At 37.6% G+C, this 27,346-nt stretch overlaps 1 pseudogene; it reads left to right on the plus strand.

Moving 5' to 3' along the window:
* The first annotated feature begins 762 nt into the window (after positions 1-762).
* Positions 763-27,346, plus strand: part of LOC131067488 (cyclin-dependent kinase F-4-like) — a 54,629-nt pseudogene continuing 28,045 nt past the window's right edge.

Consider the following 27,346-nt stretch of genomic DNA (forward strand, 5'->3'; position numbering starts at 1 on the left):
TGGATTGTGAAAAGGTATATGCGAGAATAGGCAGAGCTATACATGCATACATCATTTGAAGATTGAAGGAGGGTTTTTGTGAAGACAATCAGAACTACACTGGTACTGAATCCAGCATATGAAGATGCTATTTTGTGCAATACATTCTTATTGGATTTAACCATCCAAATGTAGTCAATGTGACTCCCATTTTGTGATTGAGAAGTGTGCTCTAGGCGCTTGGCCTTTCTGCATGTGCAGATCCCATTTATGTACACTTACTATCTGCAGTAGTATCATCTGATTGTGGGTAAGGTTTCCCACCGTGGTTTTTCCCCTTACAGGGTTTCCACGTACAAATATTGGTGTTATGTGTTGTGGATGACTTTGTCTTTATGTTTCTTGCACTAATCCTTACCGGTATAGCAATTAACTGTTAAAACTGTCTATCGGCATGTTAAACTGGTTTATCGGTATTAAGCATTAAGTTGGTTAAGTTGTTTTTGGTTTGAATTTATTTGACAACTGATTCACCCCCCCCAATTGTCTCTGGGACCTAACAGAAGGTCCTAAATTAAAAGAAGATCCTCCTATGGTGTATCTTGGCATGTCTATTACCAAAAATCTCACACGTGTATATCCTTTCTATCTAACACTGCTGATAAACACAAAAATGCTAAAAAATTGCATTATAGATTTAGGGGCAGCAGTAAATATCATGCCAGAGGATGTCATGAAGAATTGGGAATTCATGTTGATACACCTTACGGTAAGTTCTATGCCATGGACAATAGGTTAGTTCCTATAGTAGGAATTATTAAGGACGTTGAGTTCAGATTCCCAACCTGCCCAAACACTACATACAAGACAGATATCACAGTTGTAAAAGTGTTTGTGAACTATGGGAAGTTGTTGTCCAGACAGTGCTCTAACCTGGTGGGTGGACATGTCCAACTTGACTTGTCATATGCCACTATTCCAGTAAAAGGGACAGAGGTGAGGATAAACAGAGAACCAAGGTCTCCCTACCTCATAGAAGAAGTTGATCTCGATGAAGTAACTTGTTTTTGCCACTCAGATATGGACAACTTTCAGGTAAGTATTTCTAAACGTTTAAAAGTTGATGAAATTACAAAAACAGTTAAACAAAATGAAAATTTAATTTGGAAATTGTATTTTGATGGTGCCTGTAGTAAGGATGGAAATGGAGCAGGAGTTGTATTTATTTCACCTAATGAAAAATCTTTTAAATAATCTTTTTTGTTGTTTTTTAAGTGTACTAATAATATTGCTTAATATGAGGCCCTCTTTTTAGAACTTAAAATAGCAAATAAACATGGCATTAAGTTACTAACAGTTTATAGTGATTCAAAACTAGCTGTTTCACACATGAGAGGCAAATTTGCTACAAAAAATGCAAAATTAAGAAGCTATAGGAACGAGGTTTGGGATTACATTGAATTTTTTGATGCTTTCTCCATCAATTGGATTGAAAGGTCCAATAATATTTTGGCAGATTTCATGGCTAACCTAGCAATCAAACATAATGATATCCCTTTTGCTAATATTACCCAAGTAGAAATCAAGACCCGACCATCAGTCCGTGACAATATAAAGAGATGACAAATATTTGATGATGATAGGGATTTGCTAAAATTTTTGTTTTGTGAGGATCAGTATGAGCACCAAAAAATTGATTGGAATGGACTTATGGAAGACAAGGATGGCAAAGAGACTATACTTGGGCAAGAGATGTTGCAGGTGAAAACAAATAAAATCCCAAAGGGATTGATAGAGCTTGAAAGAACGTTTGATGATAAAGATATAGTAATTTTTAGACCTAATTCAGGAGGATGTGAAGATGTTGAAAAAATAAACTTGGGAAGTGAAAGCAATCCAAGATAAGTATACATTGGAAAAAAGCTCACACAGAAAATTAGAACAGTATTGATTAATTTACTAAGGAAGTACATACATGTCTTCGCTTGGTCATATGATGACCTTAAAGCATACAGGGAAGACTTGTTCCAGCATGAGATACCTCTAAAGTCTGATGCAAAACCTTTTAGACAAAAGCAAAGGCCAATAAACCCTACTTTGGCTCCAAAGTTGAAAGAAGAGATGATGAAAATGAGAAATGTTGGTATTATTGAGCCCATAAGGCACTCAACATGGGTGTCCAATTTGGTCCCAACCAGAAAAAAGAATGGTGATATTAGACTGTGTTTGGACTTTAGGAATTTAAATGTTTCATCTTAAAAAGATAATTATTCTTTACCTAACATGGAGGCTCTTTTGCAAAAGGTCACTGGAAATGAATTGTTATCTATGATGAATGGCTTCTCAGGCTATAATCAAGTCAAAGTTAGGGAAGTAGAAAAGTTCAAAACTGCTTTCACCATGCCTTGAGGCACCTATGTCTATGCTAGGATGCCTTTTGGACTGACAAATGTAGGAGCTACATTTCGGAGGGCTATGGATGTAGCCTTTGAGGGGTTGATTGATTATATCTTGGCAGTTTACCAGGATGATATGACTGTTTATTCTAAAAAAGCAGAAGACCATTGTAATGACCTAGAAAAAATCTTTATTAGAGCATTAGAATATGGCATATCTTTAAATCCCAAAAAGTATCATTTTGGAGTTACTGAAGGGAAATTGTTAGGTCATATCATTTCAAAAGATGGTGTGAGAATTGATCCAGAAAGGATTGTTTCTATTAATAATATTCAAATCCCTAAAACAGTTAAGGCAATTTAATCTTTTTTTTGATCAAATTAACTTTGTAAGAAGATTTGTTTCAAACTTCTCTGAGATTGTAAAACCTATTTCTAAAATGTTGAAAAAGGGTCCTGAAATAAAGTGGACTAATGAAGCCCTTGAAGATTTCGTAAACATCAAAAGAGCCATCAAGGAAGCCCCTGTATTAAAGTCCCCTGATTTCTCTAAACCTTTCCAAGTGTTCTCATTTGCTTCATTCCATACTATTGCTACTATCATGTTACAAAATAATGATGACGGCTATGAACAACCAATGGCAATCTTTAGCAAAATATTGCAAGCATTTGAGTTGAATTATGATTTAAATGAAAAACAGGCTTATGTTCTTGTGAAAGCTATAAAAGCTTTCAGACCCTATCTGGTTGGTGCCACTGTTATTGCATATGTACCAAATGCTATTGTTAAAGACATCTTCAGACAACCAGAGACAACTAGAAGGAGGTGCATATGGATAAACCATATCGAAGAATTCAATATTGATATACATATCACAAAGTTGGTGAGGGGTCAGAGTTTAGCAAAATTGATGGCAAAATCTGATCTTGAAGCAGCACAGGTAAATCAAATAGAGTTGGAGGATGCACAAATGATCATTGAGAGGTGCCCTTGGTATACAAATATTGTTTATTACTTGAAATACATGAAGTGTCCTGATAGTTTAAATGATAGTCAGAAAAGAAATTTAAAGCTTCAAACATCTAGTTATGTATTACTTAATGGAGATTTATACTAGAAAAATAGAGATGGTATTCTCTTATTGTGTCTAGATGAGTATCAAGCATCTGCTATTCTAAAAGACTTGCATGAAGGTGTATGCAGAGGCCATTTCTCAGCAAAGATCACTGCTCATAAAATTCTTAATGCTGGATATTATTGGCCTCAAGTTTTCAAGGATTGTCATGCTTATATCAGAAAATGTGAAGCATGTCAAAAGTTTTCAGGAAAGCTTAAGTATAATGGAACTATTCCTCTCAGACTCATGCATACAAAAGAACCATTCTAGATGTGGTTACTGACTTCATAGGGGAAATAGCAAACAAATCTAGTGCTGGGTACAAATGGATTTTGGTGGCTACTGATTATTTCACTAAATAGGTTGAAGCTATTCCCACAAGACAGGCTACAAGCAAAGTTGTGACAAAGTTCCTCCTAGAAAACATTCTGACTAGATTTGGAGTACCTCAGAAGATTGTGGTGGACAATGGGATGTGTTTTAGATCTAAGGAGTTCTCCAATTTCTATGAAAATTATGGCATCACTTTGTCCTATTCATCACCTTACCATCCACAAGGAAATGGACAAGCAAAATCAAGCAATAAGAACTTGTTGAAGATTATTAAAAGGATGTTGGGTGATAATAAAGAGCTTGGGATTCAAAATTGATCTTAGCAGTATGGGCTGACAGAGTGGCAATCAAGAAGTCCACATGATTTTCTCCATATGATCTTATATATGGCAAAGAAGCAAGATTACCCTTGAATAATTTGCTTCCAGTTTATAAATTTGTTATAGAGGAGTGTTCATAAGAAGTAAACTTCATGGGGGATAGGTTCATGGCATTGGCTGAGCTAGATGAGTATAAAAAAGAGGCTCAGGAAAGAAAAATTTAGAGGCAACAGATGGTTAAGGCTTTACATGATAACAAGGCTTGTGACAAAATATTTGAAGGAGGAGAATGGGTAATTAAATGAAATGCCAAGGACCAAGACAAAGGAAAACATGGAAAATTTGATGCACTCTGGCTTCCTAGGACCCTATATCATCTTGGAGAAAAGTGGAGAAAACTCATATTACTTGCAGGATACTAATGGCGAAGTGCTGGAATTTCCAGTCCATGCTCAATACCTCAAGCATTTCTTTTCTTCATAATCAGGGAGTATTTCTTGTATCATAGTAAAATAGTTTTCCTTATGTTTTATGTTATGTGTTTTCAATTTTCTTTTTGGTTTTCTTTCCAAAGATAGCTCGGATCTTGCTATGTCCTTAAAAAGAACATACATCCCAAGAAAGAGCCATTGTTAGCACATATTTTTACAAAATATTTTTGTACTATATATGGATGCTCTTGAATATAGTTTCATCATAGGAGCATTTATTGCTGGATTGTATGTGCAGGTGATATGTTGCAGTGTAATCATAAAAAGGCATCACTTGGGCATATTCAAGGGAAGTGTTGAGTATGATGGCATTCTGGCAATCCTCATCTTCAAAATTAGTTTTATTAAAAAAGAAATTGTTGGAAGGTTAGCATAGAGAAGGGTTGAAAGCATGTTCAGAGATGTAAATGGTGGGAGAAATATTTTGGTATGGTTATTAAAAGCTGCATCCATGGAGATGGGCTTCTTTTGTAAAAAATGCAAAAAAAATTCTTATCGGCATAAGTTACCCTGATGAGATCACACAAGGAGAAAGGAGTATGTTGGTTAGAGTAACTCATGCTGATGGTGTTTCTTAAAGTGAGAGTAGTAGTAAAATGTGTGACTAAGTGGAAATGCATTGGGGCAAGTTACGACGATGATATGATAGGAAGTCAGAGTCATCAGAGTAACATACGCTATCGACAACGAGGAAAAATGTTATCCCGATACCCGATGAGGCTATCGGTGGAGGTCTTGCCGATAACCGATGGGGTGATGTCTTCATAGCGGTGATATCAGGTTATCGGGAGGTCCTAATTTATGTTACCCTAATACCCGATGCACTAAATGGAGAAGGAGACTTTCTCCGATAAAGTGATACCGAGCAAAAAAGGGAGTAAGACTCATCAGGATAACATACATTGTCGGGGAGATGCATTTTGGGTTATCCTGATACCTGATGAGGAAGATTAGCTCGGCACAAACAAAGTGACTACATCAGGAAAGCTTACACTAATAGATCGAAGCAACCCAATAAGGAGAGTAAGGTGCAGGAAGACTCATTGGGATAGCTTACACTACCAGAGAAGCATTTTTACAGTTGTGCCAATGCCCGATGGGCAGAATACCACAGTAGGCGGATCTATCAAGGAGACTATAACTATCGGAAGTGAGGAAAATACGCTACTCCGATGCCCAATGAAGCAATCGGTGAAATTTACGCTGATCAAAAAGAAAGTTAGATGTCATGGGACCATTGGATGACGTATTAAGTGACTTCATTCCAAAGGCCGATGGAGCGACTGGAGGAATAAGAAGAAGAAGGTTTCATTAGAGAGACATACCCCAATGTGACATAAAGAAAAGCTGACTAATAGAAAGGAAAGGTGGATCCATCAGGATAAGTCAAGCCTTGAGGAAAAAAGTGAAACGATTGGGGCGTGATCAGAAGGATTGATCGGAATGACCTATACCGATCAGAAAGACAAAAAGGTAATTGAAGGAACACAAAATACGGATGGCGCCAAGTAATTGAATTATCGGGTGGGGTAACACCAATTAGCTATTAGAATGTTTGATATGATAGCCATTATTTAATCCTCGCGATCAAGTGGGTTGGATCTACACAAAGAAAATCTAATAAGTTTTTTATCGTTACAGACTCTAGCCATTGCATATCCGGCATAAAGAAAGAGTTTTCGTGCCATAATTATTCACAGTTTCTTCAATCGCCAACATTGATGTTGTAGACAAGAAGTGCGGGTAATTTAAGAATTCAAGAATTTAATCATAGAGGCTTCTAGTTCACAAGGTAAAAGAAAGGTCATAGAGATTTTAAATACACAGTCAACTAAATCAAAAAAGATGAAGTCTGTGGAGGGTGTGCAAAAGAGAAAGTTGAACCAGGACATGATTGACTAGATGGAGTCATCTAGTGCTAAGTTTAGGAGGTCTAAAACCTATTTTCCACCCAAGGATCAATTGGAAGATAAGTACAAAGGGGTTGCAGATATCTAGACAACTATAAGGGGCCACAAATTGTTTTTATATCACTACCTTAGGCAGAATAAGGATATGCCATTATTGAACCCTTGGACAACAAATTTGGGCAAACTGGTGGTCCCAAATGTTTTTCTGAATCTTAGATTATTGGAATTTCTCACCAAGAAATACAACAAAGAAAAAAGATGCATCCAACTGCCCAATGGGGATCCATTCATCTGGATATCAGTTGGGTCTATTTAGGAGGTTTTCGGCATGTCTTATGAGCCCTACATTCCCCTATCCTTTATAGACCTAGAAGGAGAGTACACCCAAATGGACACTGCTCATAGAATGTGGAAGTTAGCAATTCACAAAAAGGAGAAGGGACGACTCACAGAGCAAGATGGTCCTCCTTTTGAAATTACCCTGTTCAGAAAAAAATTATAGTACACATATTAGGCATGCGGCCAGGTTTGTGGGGAGGAAGTTCCTGATGTTACAAGAATAGGTCCATTAGTGTTGGCTATAGACATTCAAATGCATGAGCCAAGGCCATTTGATTATGCAGCCTACTTGGCAGAGAAGCTACATGAAGGATTTTTGAGTATACAAATAGAGCCTAACTCTACTTTCAATTTTTACTCATTGCTAATGCATATGGTTTTGTTTCATGGTCAGATGCAAGGTTTGTGGCCAGGAGAATTAAAGGTGACTTCCAGGAACAAAGAGGGACAAAACCAACCAGTTCAATTATGGGTATCCCTATGGGACTCAAGGTTTGACAAATCACACTATGTGTTGTTTGAAGAATATTTTGTCAAGCCCTTGTATAGATTTTTTGGAGTAGAATGTGATGGGTCTATCTCATAGGAGATTAAGATATTCTTGAGACCCCATGCTTTTGGAGACACTAGGGTCAACCACAATTGGGGTGACTAGTTTGTATGCCAGAATTTTACTTTTTTGAGGGTTTATGGTTTTGAGGGTGTTCAATATATGTTTCCTACATTAGTTCCTGATAGGATTGCTTATTTAGAGATTGTTAGGAAGCTTAGTATGTCAAATGCAAGCATTTGGATGGTGCACACAAGCAGCTATTTATGCCTAGCACTTTGCATTTTGGAGACTTCACCATTGTATCTACCAAGGCTTATGAGATGATAGAAAATAACCTAGTAGAGGAGTACAATTTGTATGGGCACCAAGATCAGAAAAATTATGATCCAGATGGATATATCCACCACTGCAGGAAGAGCCAGAACCTAGGAGAATATTTGCAATACCATGGAGGCTAAAGATTTATTTAGAAACAAGGAGCGGGATGACATTGATGAAGTCTTAGAGGAATTGAACCAAAAATTGGAAGAGTAGAAGTAGAGGCTTCAAGAACTAAAAGAAGAAGGAGACTCTGAGAGTGGGTATGATGAGAATATAGCTGTATCTACCCTCCATGCACCTGAACTATAAGAAGTGGAAGAGATCCAGGAGAAAGAAATGGTGAGAATAAATGCCAACATAGATGTGAGAATGGAAGAGCATGCAACTTTTGTTGCAGATGAAGTTTTTGTACAATCCAAAGAGTTTAAGGAATTCTTGTACCATTACAAAGGGAAAAAGTTGAGGGAGAGCATCCCAAATGTCACCCCAGAAAATGAAGCAGAGATGCTTAAAAAATTTAAAGGAGACATTGATGCAGAAGTGGCCACAATGACACCACAGAGAGGAAGACAACTTCTTAGTGAGGCAAGCATCATTTTGTTCCTAGGATGGGACTTGAGTGCTTCTTTCATTTTTGACAGCTTGTTGCATTCTGATAGAAAGGATCTAAAGTTAGACATACAGGGTGTTAATGACATTTTTATTGGATCGAGATATGACCCAAATGAAGAGGAAATGTTTCTTTGGGCCCTATACACTCCAAATAAAAGACCTAAGATTATAGATGTAGATAAGGCATTTGGGAACATGATGAGGTTGAAAGTGGGAGAATTTAATCTGATTGTCACCGTAGATTTGGGGATTGACATTGCAAAACTAAATAAGGCCCAAATGCAGTGGGTATTAAAGGAGGGTAAAAAATATAAGAATTTATATGGAGACCTGTTGAGAAGTCATGGTCATGAAGTACCACAGATAATTGATACTTATGTACAATGGAAAAAGAAATATGAAGACTAAATGAAATAAAACATTAAGCTAAGAAGGCAAATCAGGACTGCCAGGGAAGATGTTGCTTATGTTTTATTGACAAACAGGCTTGATCACTTGTTGGAAGTACTCAAAGAATTCTTGACAAATTTTCAGAAGACTCGGGATAATATGTCTTCTCATGAAATAATTTTGAAGAGGCTGAAGGCATTGTTGAAAGAGAAGAGTGTCGATGGGAAAATTGTTGAGAAGATCCAGAGTAGGTTGAGCAAGCATAAGGTATTTTGTGTAGACATTAAGCATTAATTTACCAATTGTAAGGATATTGTTAGGTATGGTGTGCCAGATATTGTGGATGATGCAGAGCAGTTAAAGGACAAAGGGATTTGAATTACAAAATGCCAGAATGTAGTCAACACATCCCTTAATATTGCCCAAGCAGATGTTTTGTATATGAAGGAGATAGGTAAGAAGATGGAGAGAATGGTTACCATGGAGATCGCTATCAGGGATATTGTATTCAACACCAGTACTCACCAGGACAATAATTATTTGGAGCACATACAAAAGTGTGATACAATACTGGACGGCTTGAACTAATTTTTATATTTTGTGTCTAGTAGTTAAGTAGTTAGGTGCTAGATTTTAGTCAAGTTTAGTTTAACAAGATGAAAGGGTATGTCCTTTCATTTAAATCCTTTGGCTCACATATATGCAGCGAGTCATTTTTTATCATAGGGGATAGATAGATAATACTACTATTGGTTGGGCCACAAGTGTTATGTTTTAGAAAGGTCTAATAGGGATGAGGAGTTTATTCTATGCAAACTAAATATATTGGAGTATTTGTAAGTGCATTTTTTTTTTACATTCTTATTCCAGAAGTTAATATACAAGATTTCATGTTTTTATCTTCAGATTGTTGTGTGTAATTTTGTATTTGATGAAATCATATGTCCTCTTGATAAATCTTTTTGGATTTTCTATGATGTGCCATCACATGATGTATTGAATGTAAAATTGGGTTTTATTTTTCATGCAACACATAATGAAACCTTCACAGTGATGGTCTTATAATTGTCTCTTGAGTTGATAGTGATTCTTGTCCACAATGTTGTTCATTAACTATCAGATAAAGGCACTGGTATGTTATTAATCTTTGTTGAATAAGTTTTTATGCATTAGGTCCTTATCAGAAAAACAAATCTTCTAATTCCTATAAGTACTGCTCTTTGTCATAATTGCTTAAAGTCCTAACAGTAATCTTTTGCATAATACAACTATACTCACACTCATTTTATCAATTTTAAAGGCAGTCAATAAAAAGCACTTGTGTTAGCATAATTGTAGGAAAACCTTTTGCCATCCCTGCAATTGCTAACTCCCACAGTTTAAATTCACTTAAAATAAACCTCTTTTGTGCTTAAGAGTGTAAGGTAAACCCACTTGGGTTTAGTGGATCCTAAAGTGCAGAGGAATTTGATCTTCCACCATTCCTATTCGTTGGATAAGGCTGATTGGATTAACTGAGGAATACGCAAGTCTTTGGTTTCCCAATCTATGGTTTTGGGAACCAACACTAACCACTATGGCATCCTCCACTTTACCACCAGCACTATTGATCTCACCAACTATCTCTTTGATCCTCTGGCCATATTGTTGTATATTCTCACCTTTAGCCATTTGCATGTCATCAAATTTTCCTCTCAGACTCTCTTCTTTAGCAATCTTCACATGCTCATCACCACTATAGATTTCCTCAAGTTTCTTCCATACCTCATAAGCAGTCTCCAGATCATGGACATCAACATACTTTGAATTAGACAAAGAACTGATAATGGCCTCCAATGCTTGATTGTTTTCTTGTTGCTCTTTCTTTTGATTATCAGACATCGTCCCACTAGATGCAACATATTGAGTACCAACATGTTCCCAGTATTGACTTCCTAGACTCTTGATATAGATTTTCATTCTATCACTCCATATTTTGTAGTTTTCCCTATTAAACTTTGGACCTTCTTTCTTCATCATGTTCTTCAAGATCTTTACCTCAAGTTGTTAGGCTTAGACCTTAGAGGACCTGAAATGCTCTGATACCAATTGATGGTATGATGAATCAATAAGGATCTGGTCAACTACTAAGAGGGGGGGGGTGAATCAGTAGATATAAAACCAACATAAACTTTTCATCAAACAAAAACAACCTCTCAAGGCAAACTTAGAACTGGCTGGTTCAAACACTGAACTACAAATTGCAATATCACCGTCAAGTAAACCAGTTGACTGTCATAACAAAATAACAATAAAATAACTCTAAAACTCTCAAAACCTTTTAACCAAAACATCCAAATACTTTACTAACAAAAGTAAAAGATCATTTCAGATTGTTGTTGGTCTTCATATCATATCTAAGTGGATTTAGCTAGTAAGCAAATTAACCATATCAAACATAACCACAAAAACATTCACCACTTGAAATAATGATTTTGATGTGGAAACCCAAATGGGAAAAACCACAATGGGGATGAATACCCACAATTATTCTACACTCTTTTGAAGTTCGCCTTGTTAAGAGCCAAGCCTGTTAAAGCTTTACAATAAGTCTTGTTAAGAACATATCTTGTTAAGGACCACCCAGTTAAGGGATTGACTATAATGCCCTATTAGAAGCAATACCCTATTAGGAGTAACCTTGGTAGAGGATTTGAAATCCAAGCTAATGGATCACCTAGTTAGAGGATTTAGATAACACTAAGCTTGTTAGAGCTTACCCAGTTAAGGGATTTGACTGTTGTAATTGTTAGAGAACAACAGGGGTTTGCTAATCTAGTGAATATCACTATTTTGCCTAATCAAATCCTTTTAATGCTCCAATTTGCCTTTACACATATTGCAGATACATCATCTGGTTCGACAACCAATCACTCTTACATTCAACCAAAATTGCCAACACTACAACAAAACAATGTATTGACCCTATAAACAAAATATTAGGTTGGTAACATGTCACAAACCTAAGATCTCATAAAGATTACAAACAAATCGATTCAAGTATGACCATTTGATTACATAGCAATCATTGCACATCAATCAAGAAAGCCTCGACCACTCCTTGATCACCACTTCATTGCACTTTGAAACTCATCACGTGGTTTCTATTACATGCAATGAACTTTCTCATTCCCAAGATAAAAACCATTATCTCTATGTGCCAAAAACTATTTGAAACTCTTCTCATACAACATGCATACGTGGCATAATCATTATCACTCATCATTTGACCATAAACAAATACAAATGATTCACCAAGCTCCATTGGTTAGGGTTTAGTATATCAATAGGTAGGGTTTACCGGTTGATCTCACTTCTTGTCTTGTAATACCAGTTTCCTTCACAAGATCTCCTACCGATTGCAAAACAATATTGTTACAACATCATTACCGGTTATAATTGACATCAATAAAAATATAAAAGTTCATCAATGCAATATTCAAGCAAGTGCCAACATAGTCAACCTCCATGATTTTATCAATAATATTATAATATGATTCACTTTGAGCTGGATCAGTAGCCAAGGAAGTCAAAACTGTATTTATGGCATCTTGGAAGCCCTGCTTCCAATCTTCTAAACTTTGTATTTGCCCATCACCTGCCAAAATTGTGGGGATATCCCGCCTTTTTAATCCTTCGAAAGAATCAATTATTTTAATCAATGCCTTATTTTCATCCTCAATGTTGGGAAACTCCTTAATCAATAAATTATAATTCTTCCAAGTCACCCCTAAAATTTGGGGTGGAGAGGCTACATTTTTTACGGCCAATGTGACCTCTTTTAAATTCTGACCCTTTGGCATCCACATGGTCCTAATAGGTTGAAAGAATGAATGAATTTAATCTAGCTAACTAAGGAGCTGTGAAGTCAAAGAATATGAGGTGCGCACCTTGCTCAATTTTTCAATAATTTTATCTGCCACCTGCAAAATTGAAGCTTTCTTGATGTCAAAATAATTATTTTCAGCCTCTTCTTTGACCCTCTATAATTCTTTGTTCATCCTTTCTAACTCTTCAGGTCTAATTCCTCCTGAACAGTCTGTAGTCATCTTCTTTATTTGCTCCTTTATAATGCAACATTTTCAATGAATAACTTGTTATGGCTTGCAATTAAAGCCACATGCATGTCCTTTAGTCTTACATGCTTTTTCTCAAGATCTTCAACTACTAGCGGAGCAAATTAGATTGCATGTGATGTGATTGACACAACCTCAGATGTAGTGGTATCTTCTAGTGTCCTAATGACTACATCCCCTACTTTTTGTTGTCCACCCTGCAAAACCATAGGCTTCAGAAAATTTGGGGCTTTAGACAATAGAGAAAATGCCTTTAGGCTTATGCTTACCCCTGACCCATGCTCTCCAAACTCTTTGGAAAAATTGGGGTCCTTTTCCCACATGATTTGATCTAACAAGAAAATTTCCTCAAAATCACAGTCGGGAACGTCAAGAAGCATGCCACTATTTTGAATCATCTCCCTGCCTTCTTAAGGGGTGCATCTGAAACTATTCCTAACAAAATTCCTAATCTCCTCATCAGATACTTTTTTTAACTTTTCCCTAAGCCAAAAACATTTGAACTTGGGAGAGTTCACAAAATTGCCATCTATTATGAAGTTATTTGAAACAATAATTCTTTCATCATCCATTTCTTCTATAGGGAATGTGCTTGGGATGATGGCCCTATCTGAGTCATTGAGGACTTTAGCAGATTCATGTTCATGAAATGTTTCCTGAGGGGGTGAATGTGGTGGCATGCTTGCATCAAAATCTCCTTGAATGTCTACAAAATCAGATATTTTTGCTTTCCCCTTCTCAATTTTTCTTTCTTACTTAGGAGCAGCTTTCTTTTCTCTTTATGCATCATGCCGAGAGGTTCCAAGGGACAGTTCTTCAACTGTTACTATATTTCCTTTCATCTTGTATACTATAGGGGCTAGGTCAATTGGCCTTTCTTAAAATTTAACCCCTTTATCCTTGGCATCCCTTCTCTCCATCTCCGTATTTATTATGTCATCTTCCTTTCTAAGTATTAAAGACATCCTAGAAAAATCACTTTGAAAATTTCTACACGTACCCTCAAAATTAGGATCCTCCTACTTCCTTTCCCTTTCAAGCTTCTTCATGAGCTCCCACTTTTATCTTCTTTAATCTACATCAATAGGGAAGTTATTTCTGATTAGGTCCTCTCTTTCATCAAAAGAATGGAAATAACCTTTCTCCTTTAGCTTATGTATCCTAAGATCATTTATATATCCTTCAGGGTCAAAATGCCTGGCTTGGGCAACCTTTAATCTGTAGGTTTTTACCAAAAAATCATGTAGCTTCTCCAAAGTGTCACACCCCACAATGAATTCATCAAAAACAATCACCCTAGGGAGGAGCTTCCCTTTCTTATCAGTTTTAATTTGATCCTTCTCCATCCACATTATCTACCAGATGAACTCAAGAAATGCTAGCCTTGAAGAAACAAAAAGTGGCAACACATGGGTTGGTTTCTCACACCCATAGACCCTAATGATAGTTCAGTTGCCATAGAGAAATAATTTCCCAAAATTATGGGTGAATGCACCTTTAGGATATACAAATCCATCAGCCCTGTAAATTTTTACTCTAAAATTTTTGATGATGTCCTTGGGAAGCCTTGGCAACCCAACTCCAAGCTTGGATAAAATCTTTACTACAAAATGGTCAAAGAAAACATAATAATCACCATACCTAGACCCCTTATCCCATACTTGAGTCCAGCTTTGCACTAGACACTCAAAACCTATGTAAGGGTCAATATTCCTTATATTCCATTCTTGACCCCAGTAAGCCCTATTTTAATAAAGAATCAGATGGCACAATTAAGAATAATTTTTGAACTCTATCTTCTCATCTTTATTTTTTTCTCCTATTAACCCCTCATTCAACTTGACATTAATAATAGTTGCAAAATCATAGAACTCATTAATTGAAGGGTGTTGGATGTGTTGTCTCCAAAATCTAATTCCCTTTAACATCCTTAAAATAATATGATTAAACTCAGTGCAGAAGAGACATCAAAGATAAGGAAATTCTCAAGACAACATATGAGAAGGTTTGATTGAACCTTCTACACTTCAGACTTACTCAGAGCCCAGGTGGGTATACCTTTGTGAATTGAATTCACACTTTCCTACATAAACCCACAGCAAACCAGTCCAGAAAACCAGTGGATCTATTCACCTTGAAATCAACTGAAAACAAAGAATGGAAACTATACTTAAATTCAACATTTCGATCAACAAAACATGCAATAAACTACTTCAATCAGTACTAGTGTCTTATCCAAGGTCACAAAGTCATCTAAACTCAGATAATACTCCTCAAACAAAACATCTTTATGCATCCCGTTGGCTTGGTTTCTATTAATCCTTGTATATGCCTTTAGGTCTTCATAAAACCAAGCAAAGACATGCTTATACCTTTTCAATAAATTAATAAGGTTAGTCCTGACATGAGGGGGTAGTTTCTTTCCAATATATACCAACTTAGGGGATGATTCTTTCCCCAGGTTTACCTCCTCCAACTCTTCCAACTTGGTGGTAGACTGTTGATGTAAATGACTATCATTATAACTAAACATGCTCTCTAGCTCCACTAGCCCTTTAGGTATTTCATTGGTTTCCAACTAGACCACATCATTTCCAAACACTGTCTCTCTGTTGTCTACCACCTCCACCAATGCATTACAATCAATCTTTTGTCCATCATAATCATCAACACATTGGATAAACCTAAGAATGTCTTCATCATCAGCAAAAACTTGCCAATTGTACACATTATCAGGAATAGCAGGCCTAGATTTTATTTCCATAGTGGAAATACCGGTTAGCGTTGCATCATCATTTTTCAAAGCAACATTAGCTAGGAAATCTGCCATAATATTTTTTGCTCGCTCTATCCAATTAATAGAAAATGCATCAAAATACTCAATAACATCCCAAACAACATGCTTATACTGCTTTAATCTATCATTCTTGGATGCATATTTAGATCTCACCTGAGAAACAACCAATTCTGAATCCCCCATTACTTTCAACAGTTGGATTCCATGCCTTTTTGAAACCTCAAGTCCTAGTAACAGGGATTCATACTCTGCAGTATTATTTGTGCACTGGAATGCCAATAAAAATGAGTATTTAAAAGTTATACCTGACGGGGACACAAAAAGAACCCCTGCTCCAGATCCTTCTTTCGAGCAAGCTCCATTAAAATACATCTGCCACAACCCATACTGCTGTGCTTGTAGCTCAACTACAATAGGGTCAGTATTCTTCAATTGAGGTGAAATTGGTTGAAGTCTAAAGTTATCTAAATCTACATCAATCATACAATTAAGCATACTAGGGTCTACATTTTCAATTACCCTAGGAGCTCGTGGCTCTCTGTATAATTTGACCTAATTACCACTAATAGGAATGGTAGCATAAGATAAGTCCAGTTGAACATTTCCCCCTACTGCTGCTGCCCACTGCTTGGAAAGTAACATACCATAGTGGGGTTTAGTGTCAGTAACAATAACATCCATTTTGTAAGTGGCGTCAGGGAATGCTGCTATTTTTACTTCTACATCTTTCATTGTACCTATCACAGGTACTTCTCTGTTATCCATGGCATAGCATTTCCCATACACAGTGGTTACTGATAACCCTAATTCTTTCATAACACCATAGGGCATTACATTAGCAGTAGCTCCTGAATCTATCATGCAATTTTTAATCAACCAGTTGTTGACTAACAAGGTAACATAGAAGGGATCTACCTGAGAAGGCTCCTGAGTGATAGTGGTTCCAACATAAACCTCTGGGGTTTGGAACTCTTGATCGTTTCCAACTTTAGCTAAACCGGTGGGTAATACTGTGTCACTATCAGATATACTAGAGAATAAAGACAAAGTTGCATCCTTATGTTCTTTAATCTTTAGCAACTCTACTAATGGGACAGTGACCTTCATTTGAGTTAAAGCTTGGGCCATATCAAATGTAGAACTGTTGCATTTTTCAGTATTAACCCTAACTTTTTCTGTTTTGAATTGACTTGCCCTTTTCACTGTCTCTAGTCCTTGTACATCACCAACATTTTTATCATCTTTGCCTTTATGTACATCTTTAACTTGTTCCCCCTTTTCTTGACCGACCTTAGGAATAGTAGTAGCATTACTTGATGCCCCCCTTTTTGTAACTTCCTTTACAAACATAGAACCCGGCTCACCTTGATCAGTGTCTCTCTTAGTGCTTCTCAGATTATAGTTATGTTTTTCTTTGGCAATTGCAGCCTTAGTGAGATTTCTAACTTCTTCCTCACTAGGCCTCCTAAGATGAACCTCTCCATCTTCAATTGTTACCACATTCAATGTAGGATGCCAATCTAAAGCTAACTGTCGTTGCACTAGCTTTTCATTATCCAGCACATCACTGTATTCACTTTGCACGGATTCCTCATCACTTTCTATGATGGTTTCAAACATATTAATGTCAGGCTTTGCTTCTGGTCTCATAGATTCTTCAAGAGCTTGAGCCACTGCACACTGATGAGGAGAATGTGGTCCATCACAAGCAATACACCAAGGAGTATTTTCTATATTGTGAACAATTTTCCCTTTCAAAGGATCCGGTGTGTCTTGACTTTGGGTAATTTTGGGCTTCTCAATTTGGGGTTTACCATCCTTCCAATTGGTATTATATGGCATATCATGTAATCTAGGAGGTCTATCTTGCCAGTTATAATGAGGTTTATAATTTTTGTTAACCTTGGCAGTCAAATCTTTCATAGCAGTAACCAATTTCTCTATTTTATCATCCTCTTTAGCAACTTTATTAGGTTGTTGTTTGGTTTCTTGCCATAATCTACCATCTGTCCTTCTTCCTAATTTTCCAGATGCTTTTCTGTTACTTTCTACATTTATGGCAATTCTAAAAGCATCTCTCAAGTTATGGGGATTTTTATCTCTCAAGATATAGGCCATTTTGGAATCAAATGCATTGTAATATGTATTAAGACACATGTTATCATCTAGCCTCATCACTTGATACAATCTGTGCATGGCTTTCTGGAATCTAGCATTGAAATCAGTGACCATTTCATTTTCAGATTTTCTAATATTGTTGAACTCATTTAGCATGAAACTCACTTTAGTCTTGTCACCATACTGCTCTTGAAAGCAATTTTTAAAATCTTCCCATGAACCTATGCTATTGATTGGAAGACCTCTGTACCAATCTTTTGCATCATCAACCAGGGATTGAACAAATAGTTTCATAATAACATCTTCATCTACTATCTCATAATCATTTATTAGATCCCCAAAAGATTTCAGATGTTCCTCAGCACTAATTGCATTGTTCCCAACAAATTTATGGAGTCTATCTCTTAACTCAGTGGGAACATGATTTGGATATCCCAGGATCCCATCAAAGAACAATTGCCTATATTGTTCTAGATTGATTGGTCTTCTTTGAAAAGGGGTAATAGCACTATTATTTCCCATGGTCATTTTAGCTTTTGCGATTGGAGATTGAGGTGCTTGGGTGTACTGTTTATTCACGAGTATTTGGCTTACTGAGGCAATATTAGCTTGTACTATAGGTTGAGTATTAACCTGAGGAAAGGAAATGTGTTGGGGATTAGGCTTGCTAAGATCTTCTGATGGGAATGTAATAGGGGGAGCCTTTAAGTAATTAATCTTTCTTTTTACTTCCTGATTCACTGCTTCTAACTCAGCCTTTTCCAGTTCCATTTGGAGATCTTCCTTTTCCTTCCTCATCCTTTCCATCTCTCTCTCATGTGCTAGAATCCTATGAGAGATCTCTTCTGCAGTTTTAGATTCTATTCCATCATCTACCCATTTCTATTTTCCTTTATCTAGATTGGCTTTAGGAAACTGGGAGTAATTAAATACTTCCCTAGTTGGCTGGGCTACTGACTTACAAGCTTGTTTAGTTTTGGGGATTAGAATTTCTCTAATCACAGGGCCTTCCTCATCACTTTTTTCTTTCTCTTTAGCAAGTACTTCAAGATCAGCTATCTATCTAAGAAGCCTATCTCTTTCCATTAGTTTGGCTTTTACTTCCTTCTCCTTATTTGCCTCCTTTTGGGCTCTTAAGGATATTAAATGCTGGACTCTTCTATTTAAATCTTCAATCTCTTGAGACACTTTATCCTCATCAGGGAAGTTTTCTTCAGAGTCTGATGCATTAACTTGATCTATGTCAATCAGACTAATGTTCCCATCAATTGTCCTAGGAACAGAGTGCCTAATTGCATTTGAACTAGTTCTATCTTTTGCAGAAACACTAACATGAGATAGATCTTGATTTAAAATAGGTGCATCATTAATATTTCCAAACAATCCTGAATAGAAACCTAAAATATCATGCTCTGAATCTCTGGAAGATGAATTAGACTTTGCATAAACAGGTCGATCAGGCATCTTACCAGTACTATTGTTTTTCTGCACCCAAGCAGCATTTGATGGCTCATGTAACACAAATCTCTTCTGGCTTCTCCGTGACCGTTCTGGCAGACCTTCTTGCAAATTTTCACGAGGATGTTTCTTCATGAATGATCTTGTGTTTTTTGCTCCTTGCATCTCACTTATCTTCCTTTTAGAAAAAATTGTATCTCACAAGGACTGGTTCAAAAGTAACAGAGTCGCCACCCGCAAAACTATGAGAATTATGAAAACAAGCAGTCTTATCCACAAACACACAACAATTTTCTTTACAAGCCTTAGCACAGATCTGTGTTTATATCTTTATTGTAACTGATCCCCAACAAAGTCACCACTTTTGTTGTCTTCAAAATCTGATTCCCTTTAATATCCTTAAAATAATATGATTAAATTCAGTGCAGAAGAGACATCAAAGATAAGGAAATTCTCAAGACAACATATGAGAAGGTTTGATTGAACCTTCTACACTTCGGACTTACTCAGAGCCCAGGTGGGTATACCTTTGTGAATTGAATTCACACTTTCCAACATAAACCCACAGCAAACCAGTCCAAAAAACCAGTGGATCTATTCACCTTGAAATCAACTGAAAACAAAGAATGGAAACTATACTTAAATTCAGCATTTCGATCAACAAAACATGCAATAAACCACTTCAATCAGTACCAGTGCCTTATCCAAGGTCACAGAGTCATCTAAACTCAGATAATACTCCTCAAACAAAACATCTTTATGCGTCCCGTTGGCTTGGTTTCTATTAATCCTTGTATATGCCTGACACCTACAAGAATTTTATGCATTCCAAATTAAGCTATGATCATCAAAATTCAAAGTCTCTTCCAAAGAGTTTACTATTATGAGTGATCCCCGCATCTTTAATTTCCCTCGTAAAGAGAAAAGCTAACGAACACGTCTACTAAAATTGCTTTGCAATTCCATCCAAAAAGAACAACCATGGATTATTCAGAATGAACACAGTAAACAAATTTGTAAACACACTTGAAGACAACACAAAGCTTCACTCAAAACTGATGGTCTGTATATTGATATTTAGTTCAAGAAATATTACAATAAATTTTGAGTATTCTCCATTAGACTTAGAAAAGCTCAGATAAATTACTGCAGCATTTTCTTACAATTCTTTGCGATCCCCTTTTCCTCTAGTCCTGGTATCCATTTATAACAACATGGATGCACAAAGCTTCGGACTTCTCGAGGAGAGTTTGTTACAATCATTTCTTTCAAAATAAAGAGGCTACAAGCTTTTCGCAAAAAACAGTTACAAGCTCTTTTCGGCCTCTGCAATTTCTTCAACAAGCTGTTCAGTTGCAACCTCTTCTACGTTTTCAGGGGCGCTCTCCAACTGTTCCAAATCATGGGTGGCATATTTAGTTGTCCACTCACCATACACCTCTTCTGTCGGCCATGAGAAATTAATCACTTTATCCTTGGTCTTAGTCAACCTTTTCCAAGAATTTCTCATTTTGTTGACTTCTGAATTGAGAAAACCATAATGTGACTTAATTTTCTCTATCTCTTGTATTGTCAAAACAAAGAAAGAAGCATCGTCTAGATCAATAATTCCTTTAAATCTTGCTGACAATTTAGCTTCTATCTCCTTAAGTCATATTTGTTTGTCCTTTAATTGATCTGGGCTAGCAAAAACTCCTGGGAGCAACTCAAAAACTTGATCAGTGTACTCCTTTTTGCACAAACTAACCTTCCTATCCACATTATCCACCTCTGCTGCTAATTGTACTAAGACTTTAGCGATATTAGAAGTGGATTTGATGATGGGATTGGCCCTTGCTTCATCGCAGGATACACACATAAACTCTAAATCTTTCTCCCTAGGCCTCCATTTATCAAAAATAGGTGTCAAAATGGCCTTGTCTCTCCTGAGCTCATTCCATATATCCATAATTTTACCTACATTGTTGTAGAGCAATGAGGCATTTATTGTATCTGCAAAACTAGAAATTATAGCCCTTACTCTCTCCTCATACTTCTTTGCATATAAGGCCTGAGCCTGTTTCAAGTTTTCTAATTCTTGGGGAGTAATTTCAACCTTTTGAGTGCTGGAGGGTGCTGGAGATGGTGGAAACTCAATGATAGGGCTAGTAGGTGGAGGTCTTGCAGGAGAAGAGGAGATCATCAGTGTTGAAGACTCACCTTGATGGTATTGTCCAGTCAACTGGCTCTGCAGCTTGGCAATGATGCTATCCTTACCTCTTACCTCCTCCTTGGCATTGTTATAGGCCTTCAAAACTGTTTCCAACTTAACTTGGAGGGCCTCTTTCTCTTTGGCTTCCTTCTCTGCTACAACAACACTAAATTTTGCAGTCTCTAACACAGTGCTAGCAGCCTCCACTACCCCTATACTCTACACTCTCTTCACCATCATCCCACCAAGGTAACTTGACCCTGGGGTGTCTTTGCTTTTCTTACTCTCATTTCTCTTGAGAGACCACATGACGAGTGCAACATTATCCTTATTGAAAGTAATCCCCTCCATGGGTTTAGTCTCTTTTCTCACTGCATCTAGTACCAGGGCGTTTGCTATATCCCATTTGGGTAAAATAAGCACTCCAGCTTGTGCTACCATATCTCTTCCCTGCTCACGGGTGATGGTTTTGAATTCTTCCATCATCTCTTGCTTTATTTCCTCTTCTGCCAAGGCTGGATCTTTATTGGGCTGCTCAACCTTTCTCTTTTCACATCTAGCATTATATTTATCTATGTGTTGTTTCCATATAAACTGCATAAATACTTCTAATGTGACAAAATTGTTATCAGCTAAGAAGGCATTACTTGCTTGCTTTATCTCAGGATCCCACTCCTGGCCTTTGAGTTTAGTGGGATGATATCCATTTCAGCAGCAATGGGTTCTTCTGGCATTCCTTCCTCCACTTCATCATAAGTGTAGGCAATTTCCCCTAGACTACCTAACTGTAGGAGTTGCTCAGCTGGTGCTTGCTCATTTCCTATATGGATAGGGGATTGGGATGGGGAATACAAAGGTGTATCTGATTGTACTTCTTTCCCCACCCTTTTCTTCTTTGGGCTTTCTTGGATGTCAATGACATTTTGTATCTTCCTCTTTCCTTTGGAGGTAGAGGGCTCCCCTGTTGTAGGCATCAACACACTATAACTGGATTTCTTATGCAGTGTATAATCACCAGGAGGGATTGCTTTGCTGGAAGATGACCTACTTAGGATCATTCTTGCCTTCTTAGGGTTGCTTTTGATTATAGCTTCCCTCTTCTCCTTCAGTGTCTGCATCACATCTTCAAAGCAAACAATCAAAAACTTTATTTTCTCCTCCAGTGGGAAAAAGCTAGACAATGGGTCATAGTTAGCATCAAACTGATGCACAAAATCCAAGGCTTTCTTATAAGCCACCCACTTCTCTTTCCTTAGCTCCTACTCATCTAGATCAAACTCATTTCTGATGAGGTCTTCAGGAAACTAGAAATGATGAGGCCTACCTCTGCATGTTGCCTTCTTTCTAAACATACCGTTAAAGAAGTCTTCTGGATCAGCACACCTGGACACTACAGTGGACAAATGATAAGTCTTGAGGAAATCCTCAAAATAATTCCAAGCTCCCTTTGTTATTACAAATTGGTGGGCTATGGTAGCTGCAGGGAAAATAGTCCCTTTACCCCTGCCTATCAACTCTACTTCTTGTAAGCCACCAATTTGTCTAAGGATCTCTGCGATTCCCACTTTGAGAGGGACCTAGTAAGGTAGCAAAAATGGGGTGCCTCTGAAACCAAACACTCTAAAAACTGTGGAGACTGGATACAAGTAAATGTCACCCCAGTTATGGACAATTTTTATGTTCTCTACGAATTCTTTTGGTCTTATGAATTCCAGAAGAACTTTGGGGATTCTTGGGTTCTCAGAGCAGAGGAGAGTCCTTATCTTGGATGCAAAATATTTATCAAACTTCAAAAAACTGGCATCCTCTCTATCCCATGACAACACAATACTCCATAATTGTACTGGCATTTTTTCTCCTTCTTTCTCCTTAACAAGGTCCAATCCACTAGCAAAGTAATCACCACCTTTGAAAAGAAAAAGTTGCATCAGGAGTGAGTACCATCCGAAAGGCCTATCCACCTTTCCTTTCTTGATTCCTATTAACCCTCCATGAATAGCATCAGCAATGAAAGAGGCATAATCAAATGTAATTGCAAGAGAAGGATTCAAAATCTGAGCAATCATTAATAGGTAATGATTTGGCATATTTGCTTCAGCATCTTCTCCCAAAACTTGGCAAAGTGCCCAATACATTCCTTTAGTCCTCAAGGTGAACATACTTAATGAAAAGGGCTCTTGTGTGTTGGGTCCTACAACTGTTAACCCTCCTATCTTCACAAAAAACTCCTTGAGAGGCCCATTCCTGAGATGACTCCTCTGTGCACTGTAAATTTGGGCTAATGATGTGAAATTTATAGGTTCTAGAAAATTAGTGAACTCATTAAGCCCAAAAGCTTTCTTGAATTCTTCAACATTAATCTCAACAAGGGTTTTCTCATTTATATCCCGAATGCTTCTTGTGACTGGATCATAGTTGAGCACAATTTGGGTCAACAGATCTATGTCCATAAATACCCCTGGGACTACTAATTTCCCGACATCTAATTCCTAGATACTGTTTTGCAGAGCAGGAGAATTTCTCATTCCGAATCCAATTTTAAACAACCCCAACCCAGACAATCCAACCTGTGGATCTCTCAACCAGTTACCCTTGTCATATAGTCCTTCTCCTATCTTTAAACGGGGAGCCTTGGGCACTAATTCTTTTGCCTTTGATGCCTGATTAGTTGACAATGTCAACTGTTCTAAAAAATCATCACAGACACTCCTTTCTGAATAGTTAACTTTGCCAGAAAATTCTCTTTTAGGAGCCATTTTGAAAACGTAAGAAATGAATACCACTCTTAAACAGTTCTGTGATGAATCAATTATCTTATCTAAAACACTACACAAGAATTGCTACACAAGAATACGAGAGAACCTGTTATTCGCTCGAAGGAATTTGCTCTGCAATTGAACCAACTTGCTCTGTACCTGAAGAAAATAACTCTGCATCCACTCTTCTGCAAAATTCTTTAAAAGATATCTTCACCCGGTTGATAGGAAATCAAATATTGTACTCACGGCCTTAACTACAACATTGATTCCGCATGCTTTGGTCGTCCCTTCAAAATTGAATTCATATGAGAATTCATATTTTTCGCTCCAATGGGTCACAATGTTCCTGCAAGTGTTTCATTTTGCTCTTTCGCAACTTCGTGAAGCATAACTATCGGGCAGCTTGGTCCTGCAAAATAGTGCCGACCGTTCGATCAAAAGAAACTTGATCGAGCGTTAGATTAACTAACAACTTTGGCTCCACGCCGGGTCCCCCTTCTCTATTGGCTATATGATACCACGTGGTGCCCAACCATTGGCCTTGAAATTTCCTTCGCATTCGACTTAATGCTGCCCGCATGTCTTTCCTTTATACTGCCGGTTCCACCTTGGCAGGCCCACACTTTCTTCTTAGACCATGTGTCACCGAACACGTGGACAGCTCTCATTCACTCTCGCTATTTTGCAGGGTATAAAGAATGAGCATCTTACCCTTGCAAAATAGCGCAGGCCGTCAGATCATCTTTTAAGTTGATTGGCATTTAACCATCTGAAAAGGCCTTCGGGAGGGGTGGGCCCGCTGACTCACTGTGAACACCTGGCATCCAGTCACCTTCGGAGCTGACTTGTCATTTAGTTATATGCCGAAAGAAAACCACAGGGCCCCAAAAAACTCTTAATAGCTATATCCTCCAGGGCCGCCATCATGACACGTGGACGGCTCTCATTCACTCTCGCTATTTCACGGGGTATAAAGAATGAGCATCTTACCCTTGCGAAATAGTGCGGGCCGTCGGATCATCTTTTAAGTTGATCGGCATTTAATCACCTGAAAAGGCTTTCAAGAGGGGTGGGCCCACTGACTCACTGTGAATACCTGGCGTCCAGTCACCTTCAGAGCTGACTTGTCACTTTGTTATTTGCTGAGAGAAAGCCATTTGCCGAGAGAAAGCCACTAGGCTCCAGTAAATTATTGACAGCTGTACCTGCCAGGTCATCTCCTAATTGCGACCTGACTCACCTCTGGGGCCCGCCTTTTAGCCTTTAATCCTGACCTGCTGACTATTGTAACTTACGCCGCGTGCCACCATTTTACTCACTATCATCAACCAGCTAGACCGTCTATGTGGCATGCCATGTCATTTTCACAACTTCGCTGGTTTTAAATTACGTGCAACTTCGTCTAGCAAAATAATGCGAGCTGTGGATCCACCCGTGAGATGCGCACCAGTTACTGGGCCCAACAACTTTAGGAGAAAAACATATAAGGCATAAATTTGTCGATTAATTAACATGACCGCCTAGGCAAACAACAAGGGGGAACACTTCCTATGACCCCATGACCCATTACTTAAGTGAATAAAGTAATGAAAGATTAGAAACTAGAGGGTTTAAAAAAAACACAAGAGTCCTTCAATAGAGTCCTTTTGGGAAACTCTTTTCCTCTTTTGAGTTGGTCTCCTAGCTTTGGAAGTAGGAGTAGGCTCATCTGAAGACTCACTATTGGAGACAATAGTGACAGTCTTTTGAATTGTTTTTCTTTTCCTCCTCATGACCTTTTCCTTCGGAGGGGAGCTAGCTTTAGCCTCCTCAGATGCTTGTGGGAAAAATCTAGGGTTTGGCTCTATAGAGGGAGCATTATCAATCACTGGTATGGGCACAATTACATCAATAGGAACATCATGAGTAATCTTTGGTATTGTAGTGTTAGCATTGGTTTTAGGGACATTTTTCAGCACTGGGAATAATAGAATCCTTGGCAGGGCATGCCATTTTAAAACTTAAAACAAAGAAGCCCTAGAAATTAGAAGCAGACACAAACCTATAGGTTCTAGGGCACAAAAATATCTACATATAAACAACTATAGCAGCCTAACAATAAACAAGGATGGTGAAATGATCAACTTACTGTTTTCTTTTTTGCTTGGCTGAATTTGTTGGAGGGTGCACTGATTTGCTAGAAATCGCCCTTCTTCTCACTCTAGAATGCTCTGAATTATCTTTTAGATGTAAGGTATGGAAGAGCACCATTGAATTCTTATTTTATTGTGTCACCATTAATTCATTCATGCTAGATAGAGGTGGTCATTGCTGCCAGATTTGAATTTCATCCATTGATCAAGAGATAAATGCTCAAGATTGTCCTTTGACAACTCTTGAATGATGACATGGAATTCATAAGACTCTCTCGGCCACCTTATACTTGTCAAAATTTATATCATTTGAGCTACTTTTACCATCAGATGATCTTTACCATCTCTGCAGGATAAGCCTTCCATAGATCCATCTTGTTTTCTTATCCCACACCATCTTTCACTGCCTTAACTATCCTCGCAGGATAAGGTTGCTATGTATTTACTTTTCTTTTTATCCTGTGGCACCCAGGAGCATCTCTTTCACCTTTGTGGGATAAGGATTTTCTATCCTTCCTTTTTCGGCATCTGTCTCTTCTTATCCCACAACACAAGAATCATCTTTGTTTTTCCTCATGGGATAAGGTTCTAAGCATGTCTTCTAAGAATATCCTTATCCCACATTGCTCATAGCTCTCTATTTTTCTGTTGCTTGAAAGCGCTTTTCTTTTTGTGTTTACTCCATGTGGGATAAGAGTTTTAAACTTAGTCTCTATTATCCCTTAACCCACTCTTATCCCAGTGGGAACGTGTGGGATAAGAAATCCCCTTGTTATTGGCTTGCAATTCTTATCCCGTGACCACTTTTGAATGGGTGAAATTCCTTGCTGGATAAGGCTTCTTGAGAATCATTTTTTACTCTTTATGCCACAAGACCAACCTTTGTAAACAAAGAATACAACAGGACAAGCCTTTATATTGATTACCCCTTTTCACCGTCTCTTATCCCACATTGTTATTTTGGCGACTTGGAAACCTTGTGGGATAACATTTCCTTTTCAATATTTAATCATT

Source organism: Cryptomeria japonica, chromosome 10 (genome assembly GCF_030272615.1).
Source record: "Cryptomeria japonica chromosome 10, Sugi_1.0, whole genome shotgun sequence".
NCBI lineage: Eukaryota > Viridiplantae > Streptophyta > Pinopsida > Cupressales > Cupressaceae > Cryptomeria > Cryptomeria japonica.